General features: G+C 43.9%; 1 long non-coding RNA gene across 2 annotated transcripts in view; it reads left to right on the top strand.

Annotated features, from left to right (window-relative positions):
• LOC120755925 (uncharacterized) overlaps nt 1-23,300 on the top strand; it is a 32,816-nt gene extending 9,516 nt beyond the window's left edge. The window contains exons 2-4 of one of the 2 annotated variants that reach the window (XR_009208084.1): nt 13,783-13,832; nt 18,526-18,552; nt 20,731-23,300. This is a non-coding gene — a long non-coding RNA (uncharacterized LOC120755925). The remainder of the gene's footprint in view (nt 1-13,782; nt 13,833-18,525; nt 18,553-20,730) is intronic. The other variant, XR_005701937.2, reaches the window with a different exon arrangement.
• Nucleotides 23,301-23,790: the final 490 nt, after the last annotated feature.

Here is a 23,790-nt window from a genome sequence, read left to right as displayed (position 1 = left end):
CAATGGAAATACTTGTAAATACTTTCAAACTGCTGCACTCCTCATTCCTAGCACCCCATGTTCCCTCCCTTCTGGTTATCATGGGCAGCCAGAAAGACAAATAATAACTTTCCTTTGTGCCCTGGACACCTCTCTGAAGTAAAAGCATGTCTCCACTCAGCTTTGACTTACACATTCTGCATTTGCTGCCACGTTTCCCTCCAGGACGCTGCCAGAGGGAGTCCCAGCTCTGATTTAGGATCTGTTGTGATGGGTGCGTTGTTTTCCTGTTTCTGCCAGCACAGGTGTCACTGCTGTCCTCGGGGCTGTCCCCAGCAGCTGGAGCCCTGCTGCTGGCCCTGCCACGCTGTGTCCCTGGGGCAGCAGCTCCTGGTGGCTCTCACAGCCTGTGTCACCCAGCCCAGCACCTCCACGCCCATCCTCTGGGGCTGCTTTTGCAAAATTTACCGGTGGATCTGTCCTGGCACCAGGGAAAGTTGCAGCTGTGCAAAGGCTAATCAGGGAGACAGGGATGAAAATATGTTGATGATCTTTAAACTTGCAGTACTTTCAGCTAGAACAGCCCAGCTTTGCTGGGTCTGCAGAGCTCTGCCTTTGAACAGTGGGGAACCATTGGTATGAACCAGTGCTGTAATCTGCATTTAATGCTTATCTGTAAAAATACAAACCTGATAAAAATAGCAGCCCTTCAGACTCTGCTGGGTGTATAAAGAAATGCACTGTGGTGTGTTTGTGATTAAATCCTTTAATAGCAGTAATTCTTCCATTACAGCACAGAGCATTTTACTTTATATTGGAATATGTCCAGAATGACTGTTTAGTGGAAGAGATTACCAACTTGAATGCTACTTTAAATATTTAGATTTTTCACCCAGTATCCCAGATCCAGGCTCATAAGGGAACAAAGAACTTCTATCCAGATCCAGAGGACTAGGATATTGATTGCAGGACTCCAGCTGCATGGAAATAATGCAATATACCACAAATAGATATTGTATCAGCCAGATAATTTTTTATCGCTTTTGCGAAAATGCATCTGTTTTGATGCAGATGTCGCTGTCCAATGCAATACCAAAGTGAGTAATATCTTCTTGCCTCCTGGTAGTAATATCAAAGAACTGTAGATTAATTTATTTTTCCTCTTTTGAGCCTGTTATCTTTCATTCTGTCTGGAGCAGTATTATTTTGTGCATCTGTCACTGATAGGGATGTGCTGGGAGGAAGGGTGAGCATAATCATTTAGTTATGAGACACTGAATAAAACAAATGATCTTTTCATAGATTCATAGTATTTAAGTCAAGAAGGGATTGTTGCATTTAGCCTGACCTTCTCTACATCACATCTTTATAAAGCCAGAGCTGTCTAATAATTTTTGAGGCCCATGTTGCATACAATTATCAGTCTCCTGGATAAATACCAGCTGTTGGGATCCTTCCAGCTATGCTTTTTCCTGAAAAGCCTTGTGTATAATAAAAGGGGACTGATGATGCTCTTTTTGAAAGAATAGTGTGCTACAGGGGCCAGGAATGCAAGAAGAAGCTTCAGGTCCAAGAGGAATGAAGGTTTCTGGCACAGCTCTGAAAGTAGTAAGGATGGGTGTTGAAATGAAAGGATTCCCCAATCTGGCAGCCAGCTTCTTCCATTTCAGAGTGGGAGAACCATGGGGAGATCAGATATGGGAGACTTTTCCCTCAGTTTGCAGCAGCTGTTGACAGTGTCCAAGAGGAAGGATGCTGTGTGTAAAGGAGCAGGAACCTTTGTCCCCATGACAGTAAAAGAAGCCTACTATTTTCCTTTTTCTTTTTTTTTTGTTCTTGTGCACGTCGTTTCAACGATGAGCAGCTTGCCCACAACCAGAGCAATCAGCAGTGGGTTCTAATGGGTTTTCTAATCACCAAGGATTATAAACATCCTGCAGTGAGGCTGGATTGGAAGGTTTCTACACATTTGTGCCAATGGTGGTCAGTCCTGTCAGTGCACACGCTGCAGCTGGGGCTGCCTGCAGTGAGGAGCTGTGTTTTTGTTATGTTGTGTTTTACTGAGAGCCTTGTGAGCTCTGCAGAAGGACACTGGAGCTCCCCAAATGCTCATGTCAGCGCTTTCCTGACCCCTGCCTGTGTGGATACAAGTACAGCAGCACAGCCCTGTCAGGCCATGAGGCACCATCCATCAATGCTGGCCATGGCTGCACTTCCCAAAGTGGGATGGCAACAGGATGCCTGCCAGAGGAACCTCCCTTTTCACTCTGTACAGAGCATGAACTGTGTCAAAAACTACGCTGTGGTACCTCTCCTTTCTGAATGCTATTTCCCTAGAAAAATGAGCACAAAGTAGCTTTTATCCTGGGTTTTTGTATGTGCCTGCAAGGCTGTAACAAGATTTCTTGGGAAGATTGCCTCTCTTCCTTTCTTTTGTGGGTGACTCAACACAAACCAGATGGGACCCCAGGTGTGGAGCCCGAGCGTGGCAGCAACCCTCTGCAGGACAGCAACTGAGAGTTCTCATGGCTCCTCACCTCCAGTCTGGGTTTTTTCCTTTTATTTTTTTTTTTTTTTTTAAAGTTAATTCTGTATTTGGTTGGGGATCTTGTCACTTCTGAGTGAAAAGCTTTCAACCCGATCTTGAATCTCTCTCTGGGAAAAAGGTACTCAGGAGAAATATAGCTTCTTTCTCATTTTGACACAGCCTTCCATACAGCCTGAATATCAGGAAAGCCATTTATAGAGCATGTGCAGTAATTGCATGCTTAATATTTCATCAGCTGCATTAAGAGTAATGCCACTAAAACCAGGTATAGATTTAAAAGGATCTCTTCTGATTAAAAGTGACTTTAGAGGTTCTCGTGTATAATAATAGCAGCAGGATGTATTATCATGGGTGTTGCCAGGGCGTTCTGAATTTAATAATTCAACACACATGGACACACAGAGGTTTGCATTGAGATTTTTTGGACAAAGCATGTGCTCCTATTTGACAGTGATCCTCTAATTACACCAAGATTAAGCTGGTGTGAGGTAGATTGCTGCAGCTTGAGCCACACTCCTCTTTCACAGCCAAGAGATTGCAATATTTTTGGGTAGTGCAAACACCATGCTTTCATTGCCATGCCCTGGTTGACAGCTGGAAACAGAGGTTAGAATCCAGAGTGGATTTCTACCAGACTTCCTTTAGCCTCTTGTGCTAGGATGTCATACAATGTTTGGATTTGAGGTAGAAAAGTTTTCTTTGAAACAATGCTTCAGGTCACTGGAATTCTACTGCCCCATCTCAGCTACTGAGAATAAAGATCTGCTGTCAGTGAGGCTGAAGCCCTTCAAAGATGGAAAATAAAAGAAGGACTTTATTAGATGTGTCTTAATAATAAATCTCTCAAACTTCACTCCTGTCTTAGGAATGAGAAATAATCTTTGCAAGAAGATCTTGTGTTAAATTGTGAAGGGGAATCCCTCAATAACAAGTGTCAGTGGTCTTCAGAAACACCCTTGTTATTTGTAATTTCTTTTTATTATTAAGCTAATAATTTTGCTAAATATTAACAATGGATCCACTGGGGTTTTTTTGGCCAGCGATGAGGAAAAAAAAATTGAATGCTTGTGCTTCACTGATGATAAATTTCACCTTTTTTCTAAGTTACCATCAGAAAAAGTTTCACAGTCATCCTCCTTCAGCTTGACCATGTGTGCATTTTGAGTTGTGCAGCTGAATTTCCACCATCAACCAGAACTCATTTCTGCAGGCACAACTTGGGGCAGGCCAAAATGCTGGATTTTATACGTTCCAGGCACAGCTGTACTAGATGGTGAAGACCTCTCAAGAAATTTGGGAGGTGTTACCAAACTGTGATGAACACCTGTCAGAGGAAAACTTTATTGTACACCATTGGAACTTAGGTCCAACAGTGCCTTAAATTAAATATGTACATGTATAGATACACACTCATATACATATATATATATATAAATATATGGTTCTTTAAAGGTTAGGAATGGAGAAATTATTGCATGGAGAATATTCTGCCTTCAAAATGTGCACAGCAAGTGTGGCAGACCATGGCTCATTTTCTGTCTGGATAATCGACCACATTGAATGGTAACGTCAGGCATGCACAGCCACTGTGCTTTTATAGGTGGGGAAGATTTATGCATCTGACCAAAATGAAACTCAGCTTCAGCTCTTATTTATGATTTGAACTGTGATTAGCTGTTTTATAAATGCTGTCCTCCACGTACAGGTAGCGGAATGAGAATTACACCACTCTGATACTTCTGGCCCTACTAATTCCCTTGGGGTGAGAGCAAATCCACTGCAGATTCCTTTGAAGATGGTTTTTTTTCCCCCACCTTGCTTGTGGGGCAGTGATTTCATGGGCAGCACTCACACAGCAAAGCCAGCAGGGTACTGCAGAAGTGAATTCCCAGGTGGCAGTAAGGTGAATGGTACATTTCTGAGTGTAGAATTAACTTAAACCAGCCTTATGCTTTCCTGCAGGGGTGAACCCTCCTCCCTTTCCCCTGCACGTGTCAGGAAGCTGTTCCTTTTCTGCTGACTGGAACTGCCCTTTCCGTTTTTGTTTTTTTTTTTTTTTGGTACTGGCCTAAACTTCTTCATCATCTTGACTATGGTGGCTCTTTCTACTGGGCATTACACACAAATAATTGGAAATTTTTGGGTTTTGTGTCAGGTAATTCCAGATGTATTTTTTAATACCTGCTTTCATTATATTTCAATATGATGGATATAAATGGAGGTACACCTTATACATTGAAGTAGAGTTGGGTTTGAAGTGTTTGCTTTGTTAGTGTGGGGGTTTCTCATTTGAAGTTGGCAGAAAACTTTCACTGAAAGACTAATTAAAAAGAGACAAAGAGTCATGGCTAATTCCATCCATGGAGAAGGTTTATTTAATGAAGCCCTCACAGGAATTCCAGTTTTTGATTCAATACAAGGCGTACTTACATGGAAACCAAATCATCATAATGATATTAACTGATGAAGTTGCTTAACTCAGCCTAATACTATCTTTACGTTGTAGAACATCAGTGTTCATTCTTGGTTCTACAACAAGGTTTAAATGAACACAAATCAGTTTTTGTTATTGCTGATCTGGAGATTGCAATTAAAAAAATGGTCACTAAAAGGTCAGGAATTCTTACTGTTGGAGAAAGCAATCTCCATCTCGTCAGCTGCCTTTTAGCGCTGATTTTAGTACCCGTGTTTGAAAGAGAAATAAATCATAAGACTCCTCAATAATTAATAGCATTTCTTTTTTTTTTTTCCTATGTGGCATTAGTATGGTAGCTTCATCCTAGACTTTCCTGGAATTTCAGCAAATGCTCCATTTAATGAGGGGATGAGTTTCTGTTTAAATGCTCCAAAGGATTTGGCTTCCAGCTCTGGGAGTTTTCCAAGCTGTAAACTGTTGATCACTCTTTCAGGCTGTGCTTGAGGTATTGGCTCCTCAAATCTAATTACATCTCTTTGTGATAGGACTGCCTGATGTGCTAATTTAAATAGTTTGCATCTGCTCTGTAGGACTAATGTATTTCTCTATGGCTAATTTGGTCAAGAAGTGAAAAGTGGATTTAGTGGATCTAGGATCACAACAGTCTTCTTTCTTTTAAATAAACCATTTTCTGGTAATCCTTGTAAAGAGTGTGTCAGTACTTCTTGTGGCATAAAAGTTTGTTTCAACTAATTTTCTTGATGTTGCTGTCTGTCCTCCAGTAGTATATTTGTTTCTCCGCTAATACTCCCTAAATTCTCCCCACCTTCCTGAATCCATGAGAGGATCCCATCTTTGTACTATAGAGCAGAGATCTGGGGGGGGGGGGGGGTTTCTCTCTTTTTTTTTTTTTTTTTCCCTTCTCCTATTTCTCTCTAGCCATACCATGCAACTTTGCAATTTTCCTTACCAGCTACACCTTCCACTCCTCATGGGTTGACTTGCATCTTCTGCCTTGTTTTGCTTCAACCTTCAATCACCCCTTTGAGTTTTAATTTTTTTTTTTTTTTTTTTTCCTGAGGGGATCCTGGAGCCCTGTGAACTGGCTCAGCAAAACTCAGCAAAGCTGACTTTGGATGCTGTTGGGATGTGTGGGATTGTGTGTGCATTGCCAGGCAGGACTGGGCTCACTCACATCCGCAGCGTTTATGTGAATGCGGCAAAAGAGATATTTTGGGGATTCTCATGAGAGTACTCAGGGCATGGGGGAAAAAGAATGGTTTAAATCCTGCCCACACAATTCCAGACCCGGAATTGGCACTGAGGAGTTAGGACAGGGACATTGCTGATGGCTCTTAGAGATCATGAGATTCATGTGCATCAGCAGCCACAGGATCCAGCGTGTCCTCAGGGATGATGCTGAGAGCAAAGCTTTGGGACTTGTTTGTCTGCTGAGAAAATATATAACCAGAGTTAGTAAAGGCATTGAGTACGTGGACTTGGAAGTGTTTCTCACCAAATTCTGCACTGCTTCTGGGTGGAGGAACTCTCTGAAACTGGTAGGAAGTAAGTGTCAGGTGAAAGAAATTGCTGTTTCTCAGCAGGCAGTGAACCTCTGGGGTGTGGTGTCCCACAGATTCAAAATGGAACTGAACACATTAATTTCATCCAGCAGGTCTGAAGTGGATCTGAATAGTGCAGGTAGAGCAGTGTTTTCTGTGTCCCTGCTACAGTCATTACAGATCCTGGAGGAGCAGGGGCACAATAGGCTGCAGAGAGTGGCCAGGCTCGGATATTGTCCCTAATCAGAGAGCCCTGGTCCAAGGCAGTGGGATTTCTGGGCTAGACAGAGCAGAGCTGCAGTCTCTGGGGGTATTTCTTGCACATCCAGGCTACACTGCTCCCACTAGCCTGGCTTGCTGTGCCACAGAATCTTACATTACTCAACTGCTGCTTGTTTGTTGAAGTTAAACCTCTGGGAAGCGGGGATCCCTCCTTCCCCCTCGCATATTTTTCCCCATGCCTTGTAGGATACAGCCCATATTTCGGCTTGGGTCCTTAGGTGCTACTGTGACTTGTACTGCTGAAAAGGTTTATGTGCAATACAAATACATTTATGTCCATAATGCACATTAGTTCATTGCTGTCATTGAAATATCTGGACACAGGTGACTAATTTGAGACAAGCAATGAAATTTGTGTGATTCAATCATTATAAGGGAAAAAAGAACCGAGCCTGCCTATGCTGTAAATGCCTTTTTGCTTACTTATGTCAGCTCACTTCCCTTTTGGCATTTCCCTGTCATGGTGTCATTAATATTTTCACCCCCCCCTGCATCCTTAATGATTTACTTGGTTGACCTGCATCATTTAAAATATTTTTTCATCATAGTGGTTTTCTCATTTAGGTCCCTAGGAGTTCTCGATATGTAATCAGTTTTCTCTAACAAATGACCTCCTTTAACTTCATCAGTTCAGAATTAATTTACTAGCATCCAAGATATTGAATCACTCTGATTAGTAAAATATAGCAAAAAAAAATTTAAAGCTCCCTTTCATTCATGGTGAAGGCAAACATTAATTAAACCCCGTATTTCTGTGCTGATTTTGTTCGCACTTGAATTTAATAAAGAGGAGACGTTTGTTGGGCTGTCTCTAGACATCAGATGGGGGTGGGATTACAGGATTTCTCTGTGTGTTACACGTGGGGTAGGATGTGCCTTTGGCCGGTCACTCCTGCTGCTCCTGTGTGTCAGCCCCAGCTCTCTGCTGCTCTGCCTCATCTCTCATTGATCTCGGCATCTCTCCTTCGGAACTATTTACAGGATCAGCCAGCTGCCAGCCCCTCACCCTTCAAGGCTTTGCAGGTTTCCATTCTGCAGGTCTGCTGCAGCAGGGGATGACACTTTTATGTTCCTGTCCCTCGGCAGCGAGCACCGCGCGTGGGACGGCCGGTGAGCACGAGTGGCATCCCTGGCACGAATGGCAGCAAGGCTTTGCTCAGGGAACGATCCTTATTCCTGGAAAAATCCAACCATTTGGGGAAGGTACCCACCGTGGGAGGATTTGCCCCACTCCCCATCCCGCTGCTGTACTGGAGCTCAAGAGGGGGATTGGATGGAGCCTTGTAAATTATTCTCCCCTATTCATAAGAAGAGAGTTTGTAGAGGGATTCAGGCAAGCAATTTGCATCTCTTGAAGGAAAAGAAATTGAAAACAGTAAAGCAATGTATTGCCTTTTAAATTTGGGGATGAGGGGGAATGTAAGTAGCCCTAAAACTTAACTACCTGCAAAAGCAAATAAAAAAACCCTACAATAATTCACAAAACCATAATCCACTATACTTATAGATCTATGTTCATTTCCAATTTAATTGTGGAAAATGTAAGTTTCTACTGCTTTCTGCTGAAGAACTTTCCTGTAAAACGTGTAATTGGTAGATTCTGTAGTGTTTCTGGAATTGTTCTTTTTCCTTCTTATACTCTTACAATTTGCATAAAACACTTAGAGAGGATTTTTTTCCCCCAGACCTCATATTGCAGTATTCCAAATTTTCAGTCTGATAAGTGTTTTGCCTGCAAGGCCTACACCTAATATTGGCTCATTTAGAATGTCTTTTTTCCATTTAAATATTAGTCCAGGAAACCACAGTAATTGTAATCAAATGAGTATGCTCGGTATACTCTAGCTTATATGACTACAGAGTGGCTTTCTTGGTCTAATTCAAATGATCTTAGAAAACAGGAGAGATGAATTCAGGAGCTCTTCTAAGAAGAGTCTTGCTGCTGGCAATATTTACTCTTAGGTAGATTAGAAAAATAAGAGGTGGCATCTGAGAAAACAACAAAACTCCAAATTTCTGCTGATTATCTCTGCCATCTCTGTAATCTCCACTGCCACCAGTGCAGCAGAGAACTAAATTTGCCCCCTCTGAGTGGCACAGCATTTCTGGAGGACCCTGGAGAAGTTCATTGTATGAAGAGAGCATAGGAAATACAACCTGAGCTTCATGCAGGCTACAAATCCTTCCTGTTTATATTTCCCCTGCAGGAAAAGTCACTCTCAGCCCTAAGGTTGTGCTGTCAAGCGCTGGAACAGGCTGCCCAGGGAAGTGGTGGAGTCACCATCCTGGAGGGGTTTCAAAGATGTGCAGGTGTGGCACTTGGGGACACGGTTTAGTGGTGGGCTCTACAATCTTGGAAGTCTTTTTCAACCTAAGCAACTCCATGATTCAATGATTCAAAATGGCTCAGGGTGAATTGGTGGCTTGTTTGTGACTGATTGCCTGAGCTGTTCTGGGGCAGCTACTGCTCTACAGGCATTTTACAGCATTTTTGTGTGCAGATAAATCCAGCTGCTGAGATAGAGAGAACTTCTTGCTGGCATCATTACTTGGAGAATGGCTTTTTTTTCCTATGCTAGAGCAGGTTCCCTGAAGCAGCTCCTGGGGATGGCAACCTCCTTGCCTGGAGAGCTGAGAGCTTGTCCATGTGAAAAAATTGCTGCCAGCTACATCTCGGCCAGCCAGCAATCCCCATGTGGCTCTGTGAACCACAAGATTCCTAACCAACAGCAAAATATTTGTACTTTTCCCCGAGAACCTGCACTGGCTTTCCACCCTGCCAGGCTGCCCTGGATGGGATCTCAATGCCTCTGCTTAAATTCACCCTCCTGTGGGAACACAACGGGCTGAATCTGGCCGTGCCTCAACCACAGATAAGTGAGAAAACTTTGTAGCAGCTCACATTTCCTTAACCATAACAACATCTTTTTGTTCTTATTTCGCACACAAGTTTCTCCATTTTATTAGCTATTTATAAATACCTGAGGAACTTATGCAAATGAGTTTGGTTATTACGGCTCTTGAGGCACTGCTGGTGCTGTAGATGCTTTATGCTGGACCCACTGAGTCTTAGCAGAGAGGGGAATCAGATGTATTTTTCCTTTTAGGAACGCTCCAGCTGCTCTCTGTAGCTGTCAATCTAAATTTGAGCAGAGGTATTGCACTGACCCAATCCCATCTGCAGAGATCTTGGATGCATGTTCACCATGCAGTTCTGTGCATCAGGGAGTTTTAGCTCCGGGGCTGGGTAATTTAGAGAGGATGGAGTTTTCCCCTCGTATAAATTCATCCATATTCACTTCAAAAGGCCGAAGGGAGCTTCCAGCCCAGGTGTGCTCCGTGCAGGATGTGTTCACAGGGTGAGTTTTACCCACCGTGACAGAGCCCTGCTCAGATGATAACAGAAAGTGACTGTGCAGAGCACTGCCTTTCTCCAGAGATGTACTAAATGCCTGCTGCTCCAAGGACATGCGAATCCTTTTAGCCCACTGCAGGATAAAAACCTTCAATATTTAAGCCCCACTCTGGTGCTGCACACTCTTGGCTGTAATGTGCTGTGCTGCTGTAAAATGATGCAGCTCCTGCGACACCAACCCTTCCCTGGGGCTGGAGCCCAGGGCTCCAGGGGGTTGGAGCAGGGCTGTGCTGGTTTACATGAGAATCTGGCTGCATAAACTCACAAACCAGAGCTCTGTGATCTCTTATAAACATGCCTGCTTAGGGTACAGCTCGACCTGAAATCAAACCGGTGTTGATGAATGCCGAGATCACTGCTCGTCATCACTGTAATTAGGATTTCTGCTGCTTTGCTTTGCTTTGCTGCAAGGCCTTTGGAGCTAACTGGTGACACAAACCCCAGATTTACTGTCATTCACTGCAAACATTGGAGCACAACAGAAATAAAACCCCAAATATTAATCTGTGTTGTAGCATAAAACATCTAAATGAACACAAGTCAGGACAATTAGTGATAATTTTTCATTCTGTGCTCTATTTAAAGTGGCCAAACTATTGGACAAAATACTAACCAGTGCACATACTGTGGATTTTTGCTGCAATAACTGACTTCTGCTCTGGGGACCAGCAACTCCTCCTCTCCCAAAGCAGCCTAGGATGCTTGACATGGGCAGACCTCATGCCTATACAAGAATTTGGGGAAGAAAAGGTCTACCTGAAATAAATTCTTGTACTGGTGGAAAATTTTTAGATCTGGCCTGATGATTTAGCCAGCTCCCTCCCACCCACAGGGGGCTTTCTGAAGATCTCAGCAGCATCTTTCTTGCATGCAGGATCAGGTCCTGGAATAGAAGTGAGCATTGTGCTCTTTCTGGGCTGGCAGTTCTTCCCTAGAGCTGAGGTGGAAGGAATCAGGGCTGGCATTGTTGTCTTCAGATGCATCACTTGAGCTGAACCTTGCTGTCTTCAGACAATATTCTCTTGAGATAAATCACTTTAAGCAATATTGGTTTGCAAATTTTGGCTTTTCAGTCATAACATATACTTTTTTTTAGCACTGCATCTTAATCTTATTGAAACATTTTCGCCTTTCAAAAACCTACCCTACCCGCTCCTTTTTCTTTCCTAACCTGAAAATATCAGTGCTTTGAGAAATGTTATATAAAAACATGAACATTTGGAAAATAGCCCTTTTTTAAGCCTATCTGCTTATTGCAACTTTCCTTAGAATCAACTTCAATAGTTTCCTAGCTCTGATGAGCTGGAGGAGCGTAGTGATACCTCATGTGGTGTGGTTATGCACTGTCTGGAGCGTGATTGAAGATGTGATTCCTGGATTACAGACCCTGTTGCAGCTTTCAAAGAGGGTCCAGCCTGAGCAGTGGTTTCCTCTGGCTTTTGAGAGCAGCATTACCTGGGGTTGGAGTCAGTGTGGATTTCTGGCACTGAGGAAGGGCTCTGCAGTTTGAAAGATTTCCTGTAAACCAGAAGACTGTCTAGCCTGTGGGCTTGGCTGGGATGCAGCCTTACCCCAATAACTATTTATTGGATATAAGATTTAGATCAGCTGAGGAAGGTCTGCTCCAGTTCAGAAATACTCTTTTAGCCCAGACAAAATGTAGAATAATTCAGAAGGAGGAAGATTTATTTTAATTGTCTTTTTCCTTTTCTATACGAGAATCTTATTAACATCAAATTATTTGTGATTTTTTATTAAGTTATCCTGATTTCTATGGATCTGGGAATCCCATCAAGCTCATTTTCCCTGTGTTTTTCCCATGCCCAACGTGTCTTCTCCCTCTACCCAACATTATTTTTGTCTGCAGCAGTGCTGTGCTTTTGTTCCAGGCCCTCGCACAAGGAATGAAGCGGGGTCTGATGTCCAGCCAGCTGCTTTCCCTCATTATATGAGTCTGGCACTTGGGAACTCGCAGCCATCTTCTGAGCCTGGCCTAAAACCCCAGCCCTGGCTGATGTGAGAATAGTGCCTGAGAAGGTTTGAGGGAGACTTTAAAAACTTCGGGGTCTCTCTTGGGAAGGGGACTGGCACAGGGACAAACCAGGACTCCTGGTGAGATCAGGTGAGGACAGAGAGCCAAAAGGGTTAACAGGAGACTGCTGCTTCTCTTCCTCTGCCTTTACCAGGATCATGATTTATATATTTGAAAGAAGGGGTGATTAATAATCCACAACCCCTCCGCCTGCCAGGAGAGCTCAGGCACTTAGCATACCACAGTGAGCCACGATGCAAACAGTAAGAAATGATTAACAACGTGAACATTTACCCTCTTCCCCAAATACCTCAAGAGCAGCATCAATGGTCCCTCGCACTTCCTGGCTCCCAGCACGGGGGTGAGAGCCACCAAAAGCCTTCTGCAGCAAAAGGATGTAGCTGAAAGAGAGTGTGCTGCAGGTACCATGGTGATGAGTCTGGCACAATCACCTGGAAAGATAAATATAGTTATCCTGCCATTCCTGGAGCTGGGTATAAATGTCTCCATTCCATGTGCACTGTTAGTCTGGAGATAAGGGAAAACCTGGCCTATGGAGTCCTCACTGACCTCAGAAGTCAATTAAAGCACAGAAAGGATTCACTTGCTCTTTATCAGCTTGGGCCTCAGTGCTGTCTCTCCTCAGCACTGGGATAAAACAGAGGGAGGACAATGTAGCCAAAGAAGAGAGGAACAAATGCAGGAAGGTAAATTGGAGGGAATTTGTCTCTGGGGTAATGGCACATTGAACACGGTTTTATCAGTTCCTGATATCCCTTGACTTCACACAGACAGTCACTGCCAGCTTTGTTCTGGGGGTCCTGGCAAAAAAGAAAGGATCTACTTAATTCACAGAGTCCTTTGGAGGTCAGAAAGTGCTTTTCTTTCCTCTGTGTTTCTCAGTGCTGGCAAGGGGCAGATTAGGTTTCTTAAATTCAAAGAGGCAACCTAACAAGGTCCTGTCTCTGTGCTGATGCAAAAGGGATGAATGAGAAGTCCTGGTAACCAAGCAAAACACACACAGAAGAAAACTCAAATGGAGATGTGGGCAGCTCAGCTGTCCTTTTTTTCCTGTGATGGAATTAAACATGAGGAGGTAATTTGCAGCCTCACGTGAGAAAAGGGCAACATTACATTTTTGGTAATGTACCACACCAGCAGCAAAGTGAATAGAGTGGAACACTGGTGAGGGTTGTCCGCGACCTTCTCATTTCATAATGGTGCAAACAGCCCTTTTTAACGAGACACAGTGGCAAAGCAGGACCTCAGAGGGGATTCTGCATCCCCTCCCTTCCCACCAGGACCAAAAGGAGCTGCAAGCCTTCGGTCTCTTGCCAGCTCCCACTGCAGCGTTCATGGAGACAGAAAGTTCCACACCCCGTGTGCTGCAGGCACTGGAGGCAGGGGACAGCAGAGTGCAGGTGCAGGATGCAGTTCCTGCAGCAGCACCCCTGTGCAGTGATGAGGTTACTGCACTGAAAGTGGGAGCAGGGCCCAAAGCAGCACTCTCTCTTATTTTAATCTAATGTGCACCTTCCCCACTTACAGGTTTGGTCCAGGCATATTCTTTCACGATCCTTCAGTGGGAGTGGTTTAAGGTAAGATTTTTCTTAGCAAAAAAGAAAAATTCCTGTTGGTCTTATTTCAGCAGACTGCAGAGCTGCTTCACGTTCTTGGCAGCAGCTCCCCAGACCCTGCCCCTGCTGCACTCCCCCAAAACGCTCACACTCTGCTGTGAGCCTTGAGAAACCTGTTAGATTTGCCTGAAAACATCCTCTGGCACTGCCTTTAGCAACAACAAACTGGACTTCCTGCGAAGTGAAACTTTTCTCAAAAAGTCCCCACTTCGCCCTTTACTCGCCTCTTTTGAGTCAGATAACTGGAAATAACATTTTATTTAGAAATACTGAAAGGATGTCACAGGAGTTTTATTTCCCAGATGGACTGGCTGTTCCCTCATGCACCACAAACAGCTGTCTCCTCACCCTGGAGAATATTTTGCAGTGTGTGATGGGGATAGAAGATGACAGGCAGGGTGTACATGGCTTCTGGAGAAATTTGGAGCACAGGAATTTTACTAGAAGGAGGTTCCGTGGTACTGCTTCAGTAGCGATATTTAACTTTTTACTTTTTCTTTCCCACCATAAGTTTCAAGTTTGAGGGTTTTTTTCCCCACTGTAAAGCAGCTTAGGTCTGATGTCACATGTGCTGCACACATTATTTGTTCTGGCACCCAGCAAAGCTGAACAGGGAAGGTGATTATCAGGCATTGAGCTGCACAGTCCTGGGAGAGGGAACTACAGGGGAGGTGCAGCCAGATGGGTTATAAACGAGGGAGGTGTGCATCACTCCAATTTTGTTCCTTAGCATGGTTTCACTCAGCCCCTGCCTCTGAACAAAGTCCTTCCCACAGCTCTTTTAGCTGCATTTTTGCTCTCTTTTTTTTTTTTTTTTTCCTTTTTTTTGGAACACCAGAGAAACACCCTTTCTGCAAGGTTATATGGGTTGTATTGCAAACAGAGTTACTGAGACTAATCCTGGAGGCCATCAGGACGATTTCTTTGGCCACACAATTACATTTCACTGAGCACCATATGGTGGTCTAGTCCTTCCATCACTCTGTTAATGGAAAGGCTGAACCAAGCCCTGGCCAACACTGGCATAAATGTCCCTTAGGATGACAACTGGCAGAGGACAGAATGGGCTGCTCTCTCTCAATACCCTCCTCCTCCTCCCAGAAATCACTTGAAAGTCTTGTTGAGATAATCAGCACAGTGCAAAGAGCTGAAGACGTTCTGCTGCAGAGCAACAGTGCTCAAGGACAGGGCCAGGTCCTCCAAAGAGTCTCTGGAGGATTGTGGTATATGGATCTGTGTTTTCTGCAAAATGAAGGACAAAGCAACGTGGCTGACCCTCTGCAGGACAGAGGGAACAGCACAAATAAAAAGCAGCAGCATGTCAGGATAGCTTCATCTTCCAAGAGGTCTCATGGATGTGCAGGCCCTGCCTGGAAAACTGCATCCAGCTCTGGGCTGCAGGCTCTGATAGGGCACGACAGCGAAGGGCACAGAGGTGGCTCAGGTCACTGGGGTGAATCTCAACTAACTCCAGTGTTATGTGGTGAAAAGGAGACTGCATGTGGCCAGTAATTCCACCGAAAGGAAATATTTCAATCAATCTGTTCTGTTTGCTTATTCCTCTTCCCTGTTTCACTTCCACTTCTCCTGTCCCTCTTTATTCTCTGCCACCTCCTCTCAGAACCTGGCTGCTTTCATTACAAGGTTGAAGGGCAGTGCCAAGCGAGCACATTAATCTCATACATTTTCATGAATATCAATTACAAGCCGGGTGCCAGAAGATATTTCTTATTTTCAGCAGAGTCGAGTCCCAATTCTACGTCCAAACCCCATCTCAGGTAAAATCTGGGGGTGTTTCTTCCAAAGTCAAACCTGCCATTTCTTTTCCCCATTCCCTCCCACCATGCTGACAGCTCTTTGCTTTTTTTCCTGTAGTATCTATATATACAATGGTTATCAGGAAAAGCCATTCCCCTTTCTGCCCTTGAAAGGCAATATCCACACAGGCTCTCGGGCAGAATTTGGAGTGCAGAATCTCTGCCGTTCAATTACCATGGAGCTTATCTCTTTCATGTGTGACTAGATATTGTATTTTTTTTTTTTTTTTCCAACAAGACTGAAATTTAAAAGGACAGAAGAAAGCCTAGTGCTTGAGATGGAAGAATATGTCTGGTGTTGAAATGAGGGGAGTTGATGGGAAATAGGACTACTTCTGAGGGAATAATTGTGTCTCTTATTCTGTAGTTGCACTGTTGGTTACCTGATTCAGATCATCATGACAACAAAAGGTCAGAATCATACAGCAAACTTTATAGCTATGCTCTTCTACACATGAAACCATCTTTTTCTCTCACACTTTACCGGTGGTACAGTAAGTTCTGCCTGCAAGGCAGTAAAGTAAGGCCAGGGAAAGCTGGCTGCAAGTCCAATGTATTCTTTATCTGAAGTGCAAAAATGCCAGGGAGCTTCACTTTTGGGTTAGCATTCCACTTTGCTGGCTGCTCTGCAGGAATCGAGCAGATCTACCCAAAGGGGAGGTTGGCTGAGGGCAGTGGATCCCACAGTGGTTTGTAGGGTGCCACTGCTGGAGCAGGACCCTGATGACCAAGGGCAGCAGCTCTCCCTGTGCCACCCCCAGCACTGCAGCTGCTCCCTGTGGAGGAGAACAAGGGCTCAAGGCTCCCCTGGTGACCAAGACAGCAAACCAGCAGGGCTGGCACGTTCCCTGCTGTGCCTGCTGAGCCCTGTTCGAGTGATTGATCCCACTGATGGGGAGAGCTGTGTCCCCAGAGACTGTGATCTCACCCCTGCACAGCATCTTCCAGATAACTCCTAAAATGGCTGAGAGCTGGAGAGTCTCTGTGACACACACACACGGGCCAGGCAGCTGGAGGAAGGGGGAAATGTATCATCTAAAACACATCTATTAATTTTGGGTCAAGATATGGCAGCCTACCAGGAAGTTTTATAGCTATAGATAGTAACAGGAGCAGTGACCTTTCATTAGAGTGAGATAATGGGCGCTGCTCTAACACAGAAACGGCTAAAAATAAAAGCCAGTATAAAAATATAAAGTATCTCAGAATGTGATTACATTTTCCACTAATGGAAAACATAGCTCAGCTCTCTGTATCACTGAAAAAATGTTTGCTTTTACAGACACTAAGGTTGCATTTAGATTCTGAGTTGGTGTGGTTTAGTACCATATTAGACTGGTAAATTTAGAGTAGCCAGAAAACTGAGTGGATATTCCCACTTTGTTTTAAGCCAGACTTATTAAATTTTGGTTTAGTTTGATTTGATTTAGTTCGAGTTTAAAGTAAATGAAAACCCCCGATGTAAAATTAAATTTACCACCTGTAAATTAAAACAAGAGAGATTTTTCAATGCTTTTGCTTTTGCAGGCTGTCCAGTGCTGGGAATGTGGAGAGAGAAATGGTGCTGAGCCCTGATAGCCAAACTGTGTGTGTGTTCCTGGGGGGATTAATTCAGATTCAGATTAATTCAGATTAATTTGCTCCTGAGAGCTGAGTGCCTGTCAAGTGGTGGGGCATCTCTTCAGGTGGTTTAGTTCCATCTAAGAGGAGTCCAGAGCATCCCATTCTGGACATCAAAAAACAGGAATGGTCAGGATGGCTGTTTTGAAAGCACATTTCTGACCTGGACTAAGATGTAGGTGTGGTGGTCTCCTGGCTCCCTAAACAGCTTCGGATGACTTTGGTGCATGTTTGTGTGTCAGAAGAGAGCTCCAAAACTACAGTGGGACCTCAGCCTATGAAATGCCTGGTGCTGGGACTCCATGTGAACAGGTGTAGGAATACCTGTGAGCTCACAAAACAGCCCATTCAATTTCTTGAAGTTCCAAGAGGAGGAAATTTCCAGTTTCTAATATTTCTTCTGTGAGTTGAAAATAATTTGATTTGCTTTTCACATTTGCCCATCTGTAGCTAAAACTGCTACTAACACACAGAACGTGGCTTCCTTTTCTCTCAAAGTTAAGCTGGCCTATTGGAATTAAACCAGTCACTCAAGATAGGAAAGAACTATTTACAACCCCAAATGCCTCAAAATAATACAGCCTGGGGCTCTCAGCTTAGAAGAGCACTTTTCACTATTATGACAATTTGGGCATCTATCTTTTTATGAGCCAGAGATGAGGAAAATTTCCCACTTCCCAGGTTTTGCTGACAAACTTCCTGCACCTTCTCAGATAAAGTGATTTGTGAACTGCCTCGAAATGCCCCAACAATTGCAAGCTGTGAATAGCAGCTCTATTAATATGCAAGTCAGAACTGCCATAATGACACAAATTATAGAGAGAGCTGAAAAACATTTCAGGAGTTGACTTGTGAGCATTGAGAAGCAATCACAGCCCACCCCTGCCCCAGCACACATCCTTCCACTATAGGATCTTCCCTATATCTGTTGACAAACTTTGGCTAATGTTTCTGCTAGCTGAAAGGTTTTCTGCCAATACAGCAACATATTGCAGATAAAACCTAATGAGCTGAGTTTAACAAAAAAATGCCATGTGGCTTCCTTACAGTGATGCCCATCTGTCGACTTAGCGAAGCAGCAGCGTGCTGCAGCTGCACTCCTTTGCTTTTTATCAAATCAAAATAAAGCTGTGCACCCCAGAGTCAGGTATGATAAACAGGCCAGCAAATTGCCTTACATGGGTATCATACAGCTCCTTATCTGTCTCACTTTTCAGAGCAGCAGAACCAGATGGCTCCTAACGGTGGGTGAAATTTTCTCTGTTATGTTTTTGGCATTGAGCTGGAGGGATGTGGTCCAGAAGTCCACCACCAAAACAACAGATATTTAAATTGGACTGGGACTGAGATTACAGCCGGCAAACAGAACTTTTGAAATTGAAGCAGATTTCATTAATGGCAAACAAAACGCCTGTTTAGAGTGGGTCTGGTGGAACAAAACGGACACAAAGCAATTAAAAAAAAAAAAAGGAGCCTTTGTGAGCAGCCTCACAGAACAATGAAGGGGTTGGCCTTCCTCCAACCTCCCTCCCGGCTGGTGCAAAGCCTGGTGCAAGGCAAGTGCCCTTTCCACACCCCCTTATCTGTCACAGGGGCAATGGGAACAGGGAAGAGTTCCCTGGCTGGTGGCTGGAGGCATTGTCTCCCACCACTCCTCTCTGTGGCCGAGGGTGCAGAGAAATCATTCCTGCTGCGGTTGGAACTTGGGTCGTTAAGAGGGCTTGGGGATATGGAGCATCTGTCTGTGACAGAAATCCCTGCTGGGAGCAGGATGTCGTAGGCTAAAGGCTTCAGTTTCCCCTGTCTCATCTTTTCCCAACATTTTTCAGACCAATCTGAAATTGGAAAGGAGTTCGCTCTTCCTTTAACTGGCCACTAAACAAATATTGGTGTTTTTGTCTCACGTGTGGTTTTGGCATCAGTTCCAGATTTGGGGGACAATCAAAAAGGGTCTAGATTCAGTGTAGAGGCAGCTCTTGGTTGGGAAATTCGGAATGGAGTGTCTTTCAGTGTCGTGTTTCTGTAGGTGAGTTTTAAGTCAAGTTGGTTTTAAGACTCAAAGCTGAATGTGAAATTCATTTTTTGCTGCCAACATGCATGTGAGCCTCTTCTATTGCTGGGAACATGCAGCAGATTTGCATGAGGTTTTGCTGTGACCAAGAGAAACACGTGAAATAGAGCAGATTGAAAGTGTTTAAAAATGTGACTGCTGATGAACTCCTCCAGCACATTAGGCTTTTGAGAATTTAGACTTCTCTGAACATTTGTGGTGTGTGTGTGTGTGTGCCAGTGTCTCTCTGTGAGCTGTCACCCTGCAGCTGTACCAACATTTCAAAGGCTAAACCTGGAGCCTCTCAGTTGTCTGCACTCCAGTGAAACAGAAAATAAAAATGTCATATGTAGAAAACCAACTGAATAGAAACAGAACTGGCACATTTTTCCCCTGGGCCATTAAAAATTATTTGAATCTACCATACTTCTGAAGAGCAGATTGTTTGTATTCACGGGTATTTGCATGTTGGTAGATGGTTCATTTTAGGCACAGATATCTGGAAAATCTGTCCTCTTTTCCCCCAGTGCACTCTCTACGTGCCGCAGGAAAAGGTGCTCCTGCTAAAAATGAATGAAGCAGTATTAAATAAAATGCAAAGATGTTGAAGATTGGTACTGGGACAAAACCCAATTTTTTAAAAAAATTTTGTGCATAAGACATTTCAGGATTGTGATTGCTGTGAATTGTGGTAATTTGTTTCTCTGTGCGTGAGGAGGTGAAGGGTCTATCCACATCAAAAAAGCAGGTGCAGGATGAGCAATGTCAGAGCCAGGCACCCCTAATTGACGTTCTTCCCCTTCATTGTGTCGTGTCTGCATCCTGCAGATATAACAAAATGGGAAGGTGTTTGTCTTGGGAAAGGTGTCAGAACCAGAATGGAAATGGATGAGTTATGTACACTGCTGTGACATCTAAATGCAGACAAATGGAATTTCCTTGTTTTGGAAGCGGTGACAAATGCCACGTTAAGCTAGCTTTGCTTGGACAGGGCTGTACCATGGTACAACTCAGCATGGCAGAGTTGCTGGGAAGTATTCTGGGAAATCTATACCCTGGAAGTAAAGCCTATGCGTGGGCCATTGCATCTGCTGTCACCTGAGTTGCAGGAGCACGCCCTCAGCTTAGGGCAAGAGGCTGAGGCAACTCCTTGTGACCAGAGAAATTTTACTGCTCTCATCACTGCTTCAAATTCTGTCCTGTTCCCTAAATTCCTAACTCTCACATCCCAGTTCCAAACATTAAGCTGTAGGCAAATTCCTCCTAACCAGAATGGGGAGTACTGCAGGTTCTGGAACGATGCTGAACGTGCGTTGTACAATTTGACGTTCTCCCTGGTATTTTACTCATGGCTGCAATTTCTTGCTTTTAGCCAAGCTGTAGATGAGAGGAAGCATGAAGATGGTTGAGTTAAATATAGCACCGGGGTTGAAGCATAACAGACTGTCCAGGGCGCCAGTCACAAAAGAAGAAAGAATTTACTTCAGAGAGGATTAAGCACTCTCCTGCTACAGAGGTTGTACATGATGTCAAAGAGTGGAGAGTACTGAACAGCATGCTAGGAAAAGGAAAATCCCGGGAAATGAACATGCTGCTCTGTGGTTAGCTCAAAATGGAAGAGGAGTTTCGCCACTCTTTTCCCTGAACTGGTGACAGCTGTGACAAAGCCATACCACAGAGTTACAGCTCCAGCTTCATCCTCAGTGTGTGTCTGTGTGTGCCTGTGGGTAAGGAAAAGTCATGTCTTTGTACGGCTGCAGTGGTGTCCTAGAGTGAGTGAGCGACAGGCTGAACACACTGTGGGTGGCACTAAAGTGAGAAATTTGGCCATGTCCCCTCCCAGCTTGTGACTCTCTGCTCACACTTCCAGGATTGATTTTCTCATGCCAGCTCTGTAACTCGGTGTTGGAATCCTAGAAACTTATAATTTGGGTTTTGGGTGTATAGTGGTACATGTGAGTCAAGATGGAGGATTTTGGGTGTTGTCCAAGTCCTTCTTCTTCACTTTCTTCTTCCTTCTTCTTCATGGATTTGGATGGTTTTCTGTAAATAGGTGAAAAACAACCATATTGCAGGTGTTTGGTCATTATTGGGTCAAAAGTATAAATAATATAGGTGTCATCTCTTTATTGGGGGATTATCACTTAAATAACCTTGGAATGTGATAGAAGCTCTCCATTTTATCTTCATTTTCTATGAGCTCACAGTGTGTGAGCTTGTAAATACTGTAAATAGATAAGAGATAATGAACATTCCAAGGCCGAACTCGAGCTTGGCGTTTCCCGAGTATTATCCATCCTGACCTTGGCAGAGAAGAAAAGAAGCCCAAACCTTTACAACCCCTAATATTAGGAGGCATGAGAAAATGGTTCCTGGAAGCATAAATGTGACCCTGAAATGGAGGGAATGTGTCTGGGTGCTGTCCCCGAGCCTCAGTGGAGGCAGAAGTCTGCAGGCTGGCTATGGACAATCTCTGCAGCCACCTCAGCTTGTCCTTAAAAACCTGGCTCACCACTCCCTAGCCAGGATGGCAATATTGAACCTTCCAAATACAAAAATAAGAGCTGGACTGCACCAGGGCTTCTTCCAGGGTGAAGGGAGAGACAGGCAAAGGAGGCAGAGCTGGGTTTAGAGCTGGCAGTGGGAGATGTAGTGGCTGTGTCTTGTTGTGCCACATCTCTGCTCCCTGAGCATCTCCTCACTTGCCACTCGTGCAGCAGGCACACTGCCTGCAGGACCCTGGCACAGGACCCCTGTAGCTCTGCAAAAACCTGTTGTTGTGCAGGTGCTTTGTCTCCTGAAACTGTGTGTAGAAAAGATACAAAACAGGGGTTGTATTTCTTGTGCTGGGAGCTGTGCAGCCATGAGGGATGTGATGTGGTGGAGGCAGGAGGTGCTCAGGATTTCTGGGTTTGTGCTGGAAGAGATCTTCCTCAGTGGCCAACTGTGAGAAAATAGTGGAAACCGTTTCCAAACCCTTGCAAACGAAAGAGCTCTGGGTTTTGGAGAGGTGGCAGGAACTCAGTCACCTTGTTTGGTCAAACGAAGGGTGTGGGCAGAAGGAGAGGAGTGAGTTCTCTTTTCCCACGTGGTGAAAAGCTTTGCTTTGTTTTCAGTATCATTGTTAAGATTGTGCTGTGATGAATGCAAGAGGGTTCCTGTGGTGAAAATCAAACTGTCCCCTTCCCACCGTGCTGATAGGTGCTGTGTGAAGGCCTGGAATTTTACATTGCAGAAAAATACTGGGAATTGGGGAGCTACAGAGAGGAATATGTTTTATCAGCAAGGAATCTGCTCACCCTGCTGCCTCCTCCTCTCCCTACATGGATATAAGGGCCCCTTCTGTGGAGAGAGGATTTAAAGAAAATTGGACATTGAAAGCAGAACCCTTCATCTGCTATCATTTGTTTATTGAACAACCTCATAACAGTGATGATTAGGAAAATATTTCATTGAAATTCATCAAATAACGTTCTCTGTAAAGAAATTGCTATAGTAAAATGCTACTTGTGCTGAACAGATAACAGAATCATCACAGGACCTATTGAACAATTTATCCCACACAGACACTAACTTCTAGAAAACAATTCCCTTTCGAGATTTGCCTTTTATAAGGAGAAAGAAATGCTGGACACTGGTTTAATTTCAGTTTGTATATCTCCAGATCTACACAAAAGGCATTTGCCCACTGAGTTTTGTGCCTTTTATTAGGAATGATTTACTGGAAAAGAATGTGTTTCACTTTTATTGACCCTGAGCACTAGAAATGGATGAAGAATTGATTTTTTGGTTTGCTGAGTGAACTAGGAATTTGTGAGGAAAATGCTTGTGGGTTGATCCCCCCAACTTTTTCATCTTCCCACAGAAGTGTAAAATAAAAAAAGCTAAAAAGGATTGCGTTGGCCCAAGGATTTCTTTGACACAGAACACAATATGTTGTTCAGAAAATGTGAAAATGAAAGGCCTGGAATGCTTTTACCAGAAAAAAAGCATGTCAGCTCCTACTGCTGGGAATGAGTAAGGTCAGAACCCCTGCTCACTTCATCCTGAGCCTCTTGTGTTGGAGCAAACCAGCAGTACTTTCAAAAACAAGAAACTACTTTACAGTGCAATAAAGAGAGCTGATTGTGCTTGTCTGTAGTGATTCACCTGAATTTTACAAAGAAGTAGTAGTGCCAGCAACAACAAAACCTCTTTGCCAGAATTTCCAGTAGCAAAAGCTTTGACAAAAATGGAAATTGCACCAATAATACAATTTTTTTGTTGTTTCAGATTGCTTCAGTTTTTATTTGAGAAAAAAAATGGAGAAAGTGTTTTGCAGCTACTAAACACTAGACTTTTGTGGTTTAAATTAAGAAAAAAAAGAACAATCTTTGAGTTTTTCAGTGCAACTTCAAAAATGCTCAAACATTTTTAAACAGAGAAAGCAAAA

The sequence above is a fragment of the Hirundo rustica genome, chromosome 8 (genome assembly GCF_015227805.2).
Source record: "Hirundo rustica isolate bHirRus1 chromosome 8, bHirRus1.pri.v3, whole genome shotgun sequence".
In the NCBI taxonomy this organism is placed as follows: domain Eukaryota; kingdom Metazoa; phylum Chordata; class Aves; order Passeriformes; family Hirundinidae; genus Hirundo; species Hirundo rustica.
Note: the sequence above shows the minus strand (reverse complement) of the source record. Positions and strands in the feature narration are given on the sequence as shown.